Source organism: Physella acuta, unplaced genomic scaffold, assembly GCF_028476545.2.
Source record: "Physella acuta isolate Inbredline_101_S28 unplaced genomic scaffold, ASM2847654v3 ptg000642l, whole genome shotgun sequence".
NCBI lineage: Eukaryota > Metazoa > Mollusca > Gastropoda > Physidae > Physella > Physella acuta.
Genome location: NW_026732161.1, coordinates 384,108 through 398,133, shown reverse-complemented (window position 1 = coordinate 398,133; position 14,026 = coordinate 384,108). Strand labels below are relative to the sequence as shown.

General features: G+C 35.4%; 1 long non-coding RNA gene across 1 annotated transcript; it reads left to right on the top strand.

Moving 5' to 3' along the window:
• The first annotated feature begins 1,235 nt into the window (after positions 1-1,235).
• LOC131948398 (uncharacterized) lies at positions 1,236-11,795 on the top strand. The gene is made up of 6 exons (XR_009388007.1): positions 1,236-1,307; positions 4,413-4,507; positions 6,541-6,606; positions 8,700-8,722; positions 9,321-9,386; positions 11,589-11,795. It is a non-coding gene; the product is annotated as an uncharacterized LOC131948398 (long non-coding RNA).
• Positions 11,796-14,026: the final 2,231 nt, after the last annotated feature.

The following is a 14,026-nucleotide window of genomic DNA, read 5'->3' as shown; positions in this document are numbered from 1 at the left end:
TAAAACAATACACGTGACCTAAATTATAATCCGAAAATTGATTTTGTGTATTGATTTAGTGTAAATATGTGTATGAAAGAAGCGAACAATTTAGCAAAATTCAAATGTAGAGCAAACAAGTCATTAGGAAGATTTATTGTGGAACAGAGAACTGAGCGAAAATTTATAGTGTGGAACGGAGAATTGGTCGAAATATATGCGTGGAACAGAGAATTGGTCGGAATATTAGTGTGGAAAAAAAAATTGGGAGAAATTTTAGTGTAGAACGGAGAATTGGTAGAAATTTTGTGTGAAACAGAGAATTGGTCGAAATTTTAGTGTGGAACAGAAAAAAGGTCGAAATTTTAGTGTGGAACAGAAAAAAGGTCGAAATTTTAGTGTGGAACAGAAAAAAGGTCGAAATTTTAGTGTGGAACAGAAAAAGGTCGAAATTTTAGTGTGGAACAGAAAAAAAGGTCGAAATTTTAGTGTGGAACAGAAAAAAGGTCGAAATTTTAGTGTGGAACAGAAAAAAGGTCGAAATTTTAGTGTGGAACAGAAAAAAGGTCGAAATTTTAGTGTGGAACAGAAAAAAGGTCGAAATTTTAGTGTGGAACAGAAAAAAGGTCGAAATTTTAGTGTGGAACAGAAAAAAGGTCGAAATTTTAGTGTGGAACAGAAAAAAGGTCGAAATTTTAGTGTGGAACAGAAAAAAGGTCGAAATTTTAGTGTGGAACAGAAAAAAGGTCGAAATTTTAGTGTGGAACAGAGAATTGGTCGAAATTTTAGTGTGGAACAGAGAATTGGTCGAAAGTTTTGTGTGGAAAAGAGAATTGGTCAAAAGTTTTCTTTGGAACAAAGAATTGGACATAACTTAGGATGGAACAATAAAACAATTCGATAAATGTTCCTTCTTTAACATTCAAGATCATAAGGTAAGATTTGAATTTTATCACTATAGTTTCTTAGATCCTATAGCTACAAACTTCAAAAGATTTTTCTAACAACATGATGACCTTGGAATTTCAAAAGCGTAGGCTTTCGCCCACACACACATCAGGCACAAAAAAATATTTTACCTCCCACACAAGTTGCTAAAAAAATCGATTAAATCGTATTCCGCAATAGACGTTTTGTATCAAGTAATGTTATCCACTCACGAGCTAAATGATTGGTTGTGGTTAGTTAACAATTAAAATGCATGCATGCGATTGGTTGTTTGTTTAGCTAATGAAAGGTACTTAACAGGCCGTCAGGGCTCTTGGAGCTTTACTTCAATTCAAGCTTCGAAACGATTCTTCATCTTCCTGCTTTTTTTAGACCACATTGTAAGGACATGCTTTTTTAATTTTATTTTTATTATATAGTGTTAAATACTGTTGCTTCAATAATTTAACATTTTTTTAAAATAACTTATGTACAGGAAATAAGTAGACGCATTTATCATATAAAACATGTATTTGATTCGTAAAAGCAAAAATGTATTTAACTATTTATACATTAAAACAAACTTGAATTTTATAATGGTTTTTAAAAAATGCTAAGTGATTTTTCATTAGATAAAACAAGTTCAATTTATTTATTGCTCAAAATAGTAAGTTCTTTTAAAAATAATTACTAAATAATGCATGAAGAAATATTATAACGGTTTGTTTCAGTAAATGATTTCTTTCCAGGATAATATATATTACTCTACATCTTAAACTATTGTTTTTTTTTTTTATTTAGAAAAATGTCTAAAAATAAAATTTGTTAATAAAAGTCACCAAGTTCCAGATGATACATAAATACAAAGACTGATTTATCGGGCGGTGTTATCAAAAATGCCGTCTTTGTGGTCGCGGTGTTTTTTTAAGGTCTGGTGGGGTGGGGGGGGGGGGGTGGAGAGAGGTGAAGGTAAAACAAGGTAGCGATGGGTAGGCGCTTGTTCAGCTTTGTGGAGTGGGGGAAGAAGGGAGCATAAATTGGGTTAATGAGAGCAGTTTTCAAAAGTACTATCCTAACTTTTTTGAGGTGCGGCACTATTTATCAAATATCTTTTTGTCTTATTTATATAATATTTTTGGTTTTGTCTGATTTTATAAATATTATTTCAATTGTCTTAATTGTATAATATTTTTGGTTTTGTCTGATTTTTAAATATTAATTCTTTTGTCTTAGTTGTATAATATTTTTGGTTTTGTCTGTTTTTTTTTATAATATTATTTCTGTTGTCTTAATTGTATAATATTTTTGGTTTTGTCTGGTTTTTTTAATAATATTATTTCTGTTGTCTTATTTGTTTAATATTTTTGGTTTTGTCTGATTTTTTAATATTATTTCTGTTGTCTTATTAATATAATATTTTTGGTTTTGTCTGTTTTTTTTTAATAATATTATTTCTGTTGTCTTATTTATATAATATTTTTGGTTTTGTCTGATTTTTTAAATATTATTTCTGTTGTCTTAGTTGTATAATATTTTTTTCGTCGCCTTATTTGGAATAATACTCTACATAAAAATAAGAGCTTAATTTAAAAACAAAAAAATCCCTCGTCTTTCAGAAATAGGAAGTGTAAATCTGTCAAAAGCCACTTTCTTACGTGTCAAGCGATTTTATTTACTTTGTGTTATATTTATTACGCATCGCGGGCCTAATTCGTATACTTATGCGTGCCAAATGAAGGGAGTTTGTAATTCTATTGAAATGTCTTTCCAGTTTAAATTTTTTTCTTATCTACTGTTTGCTAATGGTACGCAATGAAGAAAGCGATGCATAACTGTGTCTTTATGTGTATTCGCTTTGACTTTGATGTTTACATTTTTACTGCTCGTAGCACACCATCAACATTTTCGTTACAATTTCAAGCAGCTGACTCTATAAAACTCTATGCTAAATAAACTGCACTTATCCAGGGAGCCGGAAGCATTTTCGAATAGACATTTGCCCGAATGATAAAAATACCCGAATGGACACTTGCCCGAATGATAAAAATATCCGAATGGACACTTGCCCGAATGATAAAAATGCCCGAATGGACACTTGCCCGAATGATAAAAATGCCCGAATGGACACTTGCCCGAATGATAAAAATGCCCGAATGGACACTTGCCCGAATGATAAAAATGCCCGAATGGACACTTGCCCGAATGATAAAAATACCCGAATGGACACTTGCCCGAATGATAAAAATGCCCGAATGGACACTTGCCCGAATGATAAAAATGCCCGAATGGACACTTGCCCGAATGATAAAAATGCCCGAATGGACACTTGCCCGAATGATAAAAATGCCCGAATGGACACTTGCCCGAATGATAAAAATGCCCGAATGGACACTTGCCCGAATGATAAAAATGCCCGAATGGACACTTGCCCGAATGATAAATAAAATACTTAAAAAAAACTTTTTAAAAAACCACGTTTTTCTTGTGGACTAAAAAGTAGAAAATAACTATTTACATACATTTGATGACAAAAAACGTGGGTTCACCATCAAATTTCCCGACCCATCTGCCCGACCCACGTTTTTTGTCATCAAATGTATGTAAATAGTTATTTTCTACTTTTTAGTCCACAAGAAAAACGTGGTTTTTTAAAAAGTTTTTTTTAAGTATTTTATTTTCTCCTTTTTAGTCCGTTGCTACACATGAAAAACGTGGTTTTTAAAAAAGTTTTTTATATAGTTTATTTTCTACTTTATCTAATGACTTGATTAAGTATGACTTGACTAAGTGTATATAAATACACGGACTAAAAAAATCTTGAGCGACCAGGATTCGAACCTGGGTTGTCGCGGCCACAACGCGAAGTACTAACCACTATACGATCACGGCCAGCGCGCTCACATCGATTGGGGCCGAAGTAACTGTGTCTATAAGCCTCCAGTCTTGTCGGTATCTTTAGAAATCATGTCCTCAATTTTATGGTCCTTTGGGCGTAATTAAATTAAGCTAATTACGGTCTCTAATTGCTAGTTTTTATGATTGCATCTGAAATTGTTAGGCGAAAGTAACCTGCATGCCAAATTTCAGATCTATAGAGCAATCAGAAGTGGGCTAATTTTCGATGTCAATTTTAACAACAAACACATCCACGCGAAGCTGAGTTAATAAAAACGTGTTAAAATACCCGAATGGACACTTGCCCGAATGATGATTTGTCGTAGACCTCGTCATCGTTACGGCTAGAAGGCGTAGCGACGGGGGGGGGGTACATATGTCCCCGGGCGCCGACCATAGGTGTGCTAAAATAAGCCCATCTTAGCTGCTATTTTGAATTATACATTTTTTAAATGTAGAAGGGGGTGCCTAATTGAAAGTTTGTCCCCGGGCGTCGGGAGGTGTCGCTACGCCTCTGTTACGGCTAGTTATAAGTACATGTTTATGACAACAAGTCACACATTAAAAAACAATGACTTAAAATATATAATGCAATTATGTTGTATTTCCAGAAGTAAACACACCAGTTTGCCTAAAACCATGTCGTCTGCAACATTTGTACTTTTTGCTGCTGTTCTGATCGTCTGCTGCCTCGTGTATGCAGAAGGTATGTAAAAAATGACGTCTTTTCATTACCCCTAGAAAATACTAGAGCAACTAATGAAACATTTTCTGTTTAATAAATAGGACGAATATCCAACACTTTTACATTCATGTGTGCTAGTGGGCATTGCTACACTTTTACATTCATGTGCTAGTGGGCTTTGCTACACTTTTACATTCATGTGCCAGTGGGCTTTGCTACACTTTTACATTCATGTGCCAGTGGGCTTTGCTACACTTTTACATTCATGTGCCAGTGGGCTTTGCTACACTTTTACATTCATGTGCCAGTGGGCTTTGCTACACTTTTACATTCATGTGCCAGTGGGCTTTGCTACACTTTTACATTCATGTGCCAGTGGGCTTTGCTACACTTTTACATTCATGTGCCAGTGGGCTTTGCTACACTTTTACATTCATGTGCCAGTGGGCTTTGCTACACTTTTACATTCATGTGCCAGTGGGCTTTGCTACACTTTTACATTCATGTGCCAGTGGGCTTTGCTACACTTTTACATTCATGTGCCAATGGGCTTTGCTACACTTTTACATTCATGTGCCAGTGGGCTTTGCTACACTTTTACATTCATGTGCCAGTGGGCTTTGCTACACTTTTACATTCATGTGCCAGTGGGCTTTGCTACACTTTTACACTTGTGCGCCAGTGGGCTTTGCTACACTTTTACACTCGTGTGTGCCAGTGGGCTTTGCTACACTTTTACATTCATGTGCCAGTGGGCTTTGCTACACTTTTACATTCATGTGCCAGTGGGCTTTGCTACACTTTTACATTCATGCGCCAGTGGGCTTTGCTACATTTTTACATTCATGTGCTAGTGGGCTTTGCTACACTTTTACATTCATGTGCTAGTGGGCTTTGCTACACTTTTACATTCATGTGCCAGTGGGCTTTGCTACACTTTTACATTCATGTGCTAGTGGGCTTTGCTACACTTTTACATTCATGTGCCAGTGGGCTTTGCTACACTTTTACATTCATGTGCCAGTGGGCTTTGCTACACTTTTACATTCATGTGCCAGTGGGCTTTGCTACACTTTTACATTCATGTGCCAGTGGGCTTTGCTACACTTTTACATTCATGTGCCAGTGGGCTTTGCTACACTTTTACATTCATGTGCCAGTGGGCTTTGCTACACTTTTACATTCATGTGCCAGTGGGCTTTGCTACACTTTTACATTCATGTGCCAGTGGGCTTTGCTACACTTTTACATTCATGCGCCAGTGGGCTTTGCTACACTTTTACATTCATGCGCCAGTGGGCATTGCTACACTTTTACATTCATGTGCTAGTGGGCTTTGCTACACTTTTACATTCATGTGCCAGTGGGCTTTGCTACACTTTTACACTCGTGTGTGCCAGTGGGCTTACACTTTTACACTCATCAAAGGCGTAGCGACGGGAAGGGGGGGTTAACATATCCATGGGCGCCGACCATAGGAGCGCCAAAATAAGCTAATTTTAGCTGCTATTTTGAATAATAAATAAAAAAAAATATGGGGGGGGGGGCGCCGGGAGGGGTCGCTGCGCCTCTGACATTCATGCGTGCTAGTGGGCTTAGCTACATTTTTACATTCATGCGAGAAAGTGGGCTTTGCTACGCTTTAGGTTAAAAAGTGCTAGTGGTCTTTGTTCGACTCTCCCAAGTAAAGTTTGCATTTTATAAGAAATATTTTCCGTGATATGTATACATATAAGGGTGAAATTGATTGTGTGGTTTATTTATTTCTAAAAATCCAGGAATATAATTTTTTTTTTATAAAATAGTAGATACCTAAACAATAGTTGACGAAAAAGTTTTATTTTTTGTCATATCCATATAATTCTGAAAATAAAGCAAATAGATTTCTATTTATTAGCAAATGATATATGTTAACATGACGTAAACGATAATATATCTTATATTTTAAAGTGTTTTGAACAATTGCATTACCATTTTTATAAACTATTCTATAATTATTGTATAAATTACTATTTTTCTTTGTCATAATAAAATTTTCTTTGTCTAAATTTCAGCTGCTCCTCCAACAACACCTACAACAACCACAACTACAACTACGCTAGCTCCACTAGCTCCGCTAGGTAATTAAAAAAATTTTCCCAAAAAATCTTTATTTTACGTAACTTAAAAATAACACTTTTCTATCCTTACATTATGGAAGTTACATATTCCATGATTGTTTTTACTCAATGTAAACTTTTTGCTGTTGCGTATTTTTGTTGTATAAATAAGCATAAAAATCACAAAACGATACCATATTTTCTTTTATTGCGTAGACTGTACAACCGAAGTTTGATCCCATCACAAAATTAATCGTGTATTGTGTATATTGTGAACGGTTGTGAGACAAGATCACGTTTCATTTCGCTTTGTTAAAATACTCTATAATAAATGATATTCAAAAAGAAGAAAAATGAATGAGGAAGTATGAATTTGCTTTATTAAATTCTCTATAATAAATGATATTCACAAAGAAGAAAAGTGAATGAGGAAGTATGAATTTGCTTTGTTAAAATACTCTATAATAAATGATATTCACAAAGAAGAAAAGTGAATGAGGAAGTATGAATTTGCTTTGTTAAAATACTCTATAATAAATGATATTCACAAAGAAGAAAAGTGAATGAGGAAGTATGAATTTGCTTTATTAAATTCTCTATAATAAATGATATTCACAAAGAAGAAAAGTGAATGAGGAAGTATGAATTTGCTTTGTTAAATTCTCTATAATAAATGATATTCACAAAGAAGAAAAGTGAATGAGGAAGTATGAATTTGCTTTGTTAAATTCTCTATAATAAATGATATTCACAAAGAAGAAAAGTGAATGAGGAAGTATGAATTTGCTTTATTAAATTCTCTATAATAAATGATATTCACAAAGAAGAAAAGTGAATGAGGAAGTATGAATTTGCTTTATTAAATTCTCTATAATAAATGATATTCACAAAGAAGAAAAGTGAATGAGGAAGTATGAATTTGCTTTATTAAATTCTCTATAATAAATGATATTCACAAAGAAGAAAAGTGAATGAGGAAGTATGAATTTGCTTTGTTAAATTCTCTATAATAAATGATATTCACAAAGAAGAAAAGTGAATGAGGAAGTATGAATTTGCTTTGTTAAATTCTCTATAATAAATGATATTCACAAAGAAGAAAAGTGAATTTAGGAAGTATGAATTTGCTTTATTAAATTCTCTATAATAAATGATATTCACAAAGAAGAAAAGTGAATGAGGAAGTATGAATTTGCTTTGTTAAAATACTCTATAATAAATGATATTCACAAAGAAGAAAAGTGAATGAGGAAGTATGAATTTGGTTTATTAAATTCTCTATAATAAATGATATTCACAAAGAAGAAAAGTGAATGAGGAAGTATGAATTTGCTTTGTTAAATTCTCTATAATAAATGATATTCACAAAGAAGAAAAGTGAATTTAGGAAGTATGAATTTGCTTTATTAAATTCTCTATAATAAATGATAATCACAAAGAAGAAAAGTGAATGAGGAAATATGAATTTGCTTTGTTAAATTCTCTATAATAAATGATATTCACAAAGAAGAAAAGTGAATGAGGAAGTATGAATTTGCTTTGTTAAATTCTCTATAATAAATGATATTCACAAAGAAGAAAAGTGAATGAGGAAGTATGAATTTGCTTTATTAAATTCTCTATAATAAATGATATTCACAAAGAAGAAAAGTGAATGAGGAAGTATGAATTTGCTTTGTTAAATTCTCTATAATAAATGATATTCACAAAGAAGAAAAGTGAATGAGGAAGTATGAATTTGCTTTGTTAAATTCTCTATAATAAATGATATTCACAAAGAAGAAAAGTGAATGAGGAAGTATGAATTTGCTTTGTTAAATTCTCTATAATAAATGATATTCACAAAGAAGAAAAGTGAATTTAGGAAGTATGAATTTGCTTTATTAAATTCTCTATAATAAATGATATTCACAAAGAAGAAAAGTGAATGAGGAAGTATGAATTTGCTTTGTTAAATTCTCTATAATAAATGATATTCACATAGAAGAAAAGTGAATGAGGAAGTATGAATTTGCTTTGTTAAATTCTCTATAATAAATGATATTCACAAAGAAGAAAAGTGAATGATGAAGTATGAATTTGTATACCACTAATAACTTTTATTTTTTTTTCAGATTCCCTAATCCAAGTCGTAACGGTAAATATATATATATATATATATATATATATATATATATATATATATATATATATATATATATATATATATATATTGTGCATTTTTTGAAAATACATTCTTACAACCGAGAAAAAAAGAGGGTAGAGATTTCTGTAGCGTGCTCGCGTGTTGTGAACACATTAGGTAAACGCTAATCTATTTATGTAATTCTCTTCATGGAGACCATAGAAAACACCACGCAGCTTAGCCACCACCCTTATCCCCACCTGTTAGGTGAGCTGTGGTTCACCCCGAATGTTTACAATAGTAGAGCAGGTTTGAAAAAATGACGGCTATCAGGGGCTGGTAATTTAGTTTTTAAACGATTTGAAACTAAGGAGAGAAAATAAGTTCTGTTTGATATTTTCATTGTCGTCTGTAAACGGCTGCTTTCACGGGGCGGGGTGGGGGTGGGTGAGCAGGGGGTGGGGTAGTGTCGAATTCACAAATTATGAATTGTTGATAAGTAGAAAATAAAACAACTAGATAGCGGCGTATGCTACGTCGCGGATCAGCTCGTGATGAATAATTATACACACAATAAAATTAATCCATTTTATTTCCTTTTAATTACTAGAATACTATTGGTACACTCTTTGGCCTTCTTGGCAGCCTCTCTGGCTAGTATCCACACTCATCAAAGGTAAGACATTATATTACATGTAACCCACCTGCTACAAGATACTAAATGTAAGGCACACTGATGTAATCTGATTATGTGTGGACTTGTTTTAATAAAAATACACTGATTGAAGAAAAGTAAATATCAATTTCAAACGTAAAAAAAAAATCGGTCAAAGTAAAACAGATTTAAAAAAAAAAGTATTTTTCGGGTAAATAATTCTTGCAACAGATAAAGTAAAGCTAAGGAAATCAAAGCTATGATAATTAATAACACATTCAGTTTATTTGCCAGTACCGTAAAACTGCTTTGAAAAAAAATCGAAAAAAAAGAAACGTAGAAAAGTGTAGTCGTTAATATGACTATGAAATATGAATATGAAATTGTCTCTTTTAAAGTGACGTTTGATACAGTCAGATTATGGCAGTGTTTCTTTCAGAATTTTTTTCTCTGGCGGGTGGGGGCACTTGAAATTTTTGTTGGGGAGGCGGTCTGGAATAAATTTTACAGACACTGGTAAAAGTATATATTTTCTTTATAAATTCTTTTTTGTCCGGTGGTGGGGGGGGGGGGGGGAATGTCTGAAAGAAACTCTGATTTGGCAAGTGTTAGCAATTGTTCGACACTGCAGTTGTACCCTGTCTGGTGTAGTGGTGACAGTTGACAGGTTGGTGTAAAGGTATTAGTTACCTTAGGCTTTAGGGGTTGGTGTGGTCGATAAAGCACATGGCTGTTAAACCGAAACATCTCAAGTTCGAACCCTCGGGCATATGAGGCTCGCTATCTGGGGAGAGCCACTCTTCTAGGAGAGACAACTCCAAAATCAAAGAACTGCTGCCTTGTAGTTTGTTCTTGGTTGGACAAAGGCTATGGAAGCAAATCCAAACAGAAAAAGCAGGCTGAAATCGGAGTCAATGGCCTCAATGGCGCATAAGCAGTTGACACGTATACTTAATTGTGTTGGAGTCGAGTCGGCAAAGCTCATGGTTGGTAAATTCGAAAAGGTCTCGAGTTCGAACCCTCTGGCAGATAAGGCACGATCCCTTCCAACACTAAAAATTAAGAAAGAAGAAAAAGAAGACCTTAGGCTTTGGTTGGTGTGTAGGAGTTGTTGGCTAATTTGTTTTGTAGCTGTGGTTGACTGATTCGTGTAGTCGCTGTAGTTGGTTGGTTTTTATTGTTGTAAATGTTGTATGGGTGACGCTGTAGTTGTTGTTGAGTAGTTAATGATGTAACAGTTCGTGGATGATTTGTGTAGTAGCTGAATTTTACTGGTTGGTATTGTTGAAGTTGTTCACTGGCGCAGTGAGTTGGAGAAGCCTTAGTTATTGCCTGGCGCCCTGTTTGGTGGTGTAGCTGTAGTTGACTGGCGCCCTGTTTGGTGGTGTAGCTATAGTTGACTGGCGCCCTGTTTGGTGGTGTAGCTATATGTTAATTGGCGCTCTTTTTTGTGGTATAGCTGTATTTGAATGGCGCCCTGTTTTGTGGTGTAGCTGTAGTTGACTGGCGCCCTGTTTGGTGGTGTAGCTGAAGTTGATTGGTGCCCTGTTTGGCTGAAGTTGACTGGCGCCCTGTTTGGTGGTGTAGCTGAAGTTGATTGGCGCCCTGTTTGGTGGTGTAGCTGTAGTTGATTGGTGCCTTGTTTGGCTGAAGTTGACTGGCGCCCTGTTTGGTGGTGTGGCTGAAGTTGAATGGCGCCCTGTTTGGTGGTGTAGCTATATGTTAATTGGCGCCCTGTTTGGTGGTGTAGCTGTAGTTGACTGGCGCCCTGTTTGGTGGTGTAGCTGAAGTTGACTGGCGCCCTGTTTGGTGGTGTAGCTGAAGTTGAATGGCGCCCTGTTTGGTGGTGTAGCTATATGTTAATTGGCGCCCTGTTTGGTGGTGTAGCTGTAGTTGACTGGCGCCCTGTTTGGTGGTGTAGCTGAAGTTGACTGGCGCCCTGTTTGGTGGTGTAGCTGTAGTTGACTTGCGCCCTGCGTGCACTACTCAAGTTTTTTTCTTGCAGTCCAGAAACTCACAACGAGCCGTCCTTTCGGTTCCTTAACTAAACTCTCACAAAATTTGAATTCACAGCTTGTCGTCTTAGACTAAACAGAGGACCTAAATTTGTTCATAGCTTTAATCCATTGCTACAACAGCATTGATATATTTTCTTATAGCAGCCATGTCATTAAAACTGTTTACATTGATGTATTAAATATCGAATTGTTTTCTGTCCAACAGAAACTGCAAGACATTTTGACTACGATGGGCCCATTTTCTTCACCTAATGGCGTCAAATCCGAAATGTCTGCGCAAAATTAAAATAGAAAAATTATATTTTAAGAATTAATTTAAAAAACTTTTATTCCAAAACAACAACAACAACAGGTATTCGTTTCTGTATAATTATAAATATTTCAAAGATTTCAAATTTTGGAGATTTCGTTTCTTTTCATTAAATAAAATACCTGTTTAAATAATTCGTTTGATATTATTTTTTTGTCTGTTGATATGTATTATCATGTTGTATACTATGCAGATCTGAATCCACGATTCAATCACACCCTAACCTTGTCTATTTCCCCGGGGTCTGTTATTTCCCCTCCCCCAGACATTGTAGTGAAAAACTATCAATTGGAGCATTTGCGTTTTACTATTAAATTTTGAATATTTTTTGTTATTATAAAGCGAATAAGGAGGTGGGGGGGGGGGGGAGGGGAGATTTGGGGGGGGGGATGGTACAGATGGGAACAGGAGGGGTCTGCTACATTTAGGACAGTAGAATTTTTAAATATTTTCAACAAGCAAGAACTTTCAATGATAAATAAAATGCAGTTGAAACGGATGCGCATATTTAAAAGTCGGCGCTCATCTTTTGGTCAGCTGTGTATCAAACTGTTGGTCAATGAAGAAACCTAACTTTTGGTCAGGTGTGTATCTAACTGTTGGTCAATGAAGACACCTAACTTTTGGTCAGGTGTGTATCTAACTGTTGGTCAATGAAGACACCTAACTTTTGGTCAGATGTGTATCAAACTGTTGGTCAATGAAGGCGCCTAAATATATTTTTGGCCTATTTATTTAAATAAAAAAATGTGTAGCTTATTCTACCCAATTAAAATAAAAATTTAAAAAAAAAAATGAGCATCAAAAGGGACGGCCGGCAAAATGATACCACAATAGCATTTTCATTTATCAAAAAGGCTTAATTTAAAGCAGAGCATTTTACTTACAAATACTGTGTATGGGACGGCGTGGTTGAGTTATATGACTGCTTACCCGAAAGTCTCAAGTTCGAGTGCGGGTTTAAGGCCGTAGAACGTCCATGAGTCCTCCATGTTCTGATGCGTACCTGTCTCACGTTAGGGAAAGTAAAGCCGGTTGGACATAGTGCGGACCACACTATCCCTTCATATGCCTAGGTTAAAAAACAGGTTCTAAAGGTAACTTAAATGACAAATACTTTGTTATAATAGTGAAGGTGGAAAGGTAGGGATAAAAGATAGGGGTAAAAAGTGGGATAGTTGGGTGAAATGTACAGTTTATCTACTTTAATTTTTTGAGAAGACTTGGGATGTTAATAGAAAGGGGTGGTTAGTTGACAAAGGGTAATATCCTACCGAAGGTTATTAAGAAAGAAGCTGTGTACAGGTGTGTGGGACGGCATGGTCGGGTGGAAGAGCGCTTGACTGCTAACCTGAACATCAAGAGTTCGGATCCCGGACTCAAGACTATAGGTGTACCCAGCTGTAATGACAAGACTCAAGGTAGGATAAGTAAGTTAGGCATAGTGACTACATTAACATTTCGTATGCAGTGGCCAATAAACAGATTAACTCTACTCCAACTGCTCTATTGTTTGTCAGGTCTGGAAAAGGAACTTAAATTTAAATTGAAACCACTCAATTTCGGTGTAGGGTAATGAAGTGAAGTGGGTTGGCGTGGGCGGGCCGGTAAAGCCCATGGTTACTAAACCTAAAAGCTCCGAGCTCGAAACCCCCGGGCAGATGAGGCTCAATAGCTGAGGACAGCAACCCATCTAGGAGAGACAACTCAACAAATCAAACAATTATTTAAATTTGTCTTGTTTTTGGTTGGACAAAGGCGATTAACTGCCATAGCTGCTTTTTTGAAAAATCCAGCTTTTTACTTACATAATGTGGGACTGCGTGGCTTAGTGACAGAAAGCCAGACTGCTAACCTGAAAGTCTCGAGTTCGAAGTCAGAAGAACGTCCCTGAGTCCACCCAGCTCTGATGGGTACCTAACTCACGATAGGGAAAGAACAGACAGCTGGACATAGTGCTGACCACATTATTCCTTTATATGCCGTGGTCACAGAAACAGACGAACTCTACTTCATAGGTCTCGGGCACGAACTGGAACATATGACGATAACTAAAATAATAGAAAGTCGTTAGTATTACTAAAAATTATAAGTTACAAACCGAAATTGTCTTAAATATAGCTGTTTCTATTCATGAAAATAATCAAGCAATCAAATACAAGAACATTTTATTTAAACTAAAATGTATGGAAAGGCCCAGTCACAAATGTGAAATTAAACACGATTACTAATAAAGGTGAAACATGAAATATTGGATTTAAGACAACATTTTGCCTACAAATAAACCTTACCATTGGAAATATTCTTAAACTAAAAATAACAAGGAGACTAAA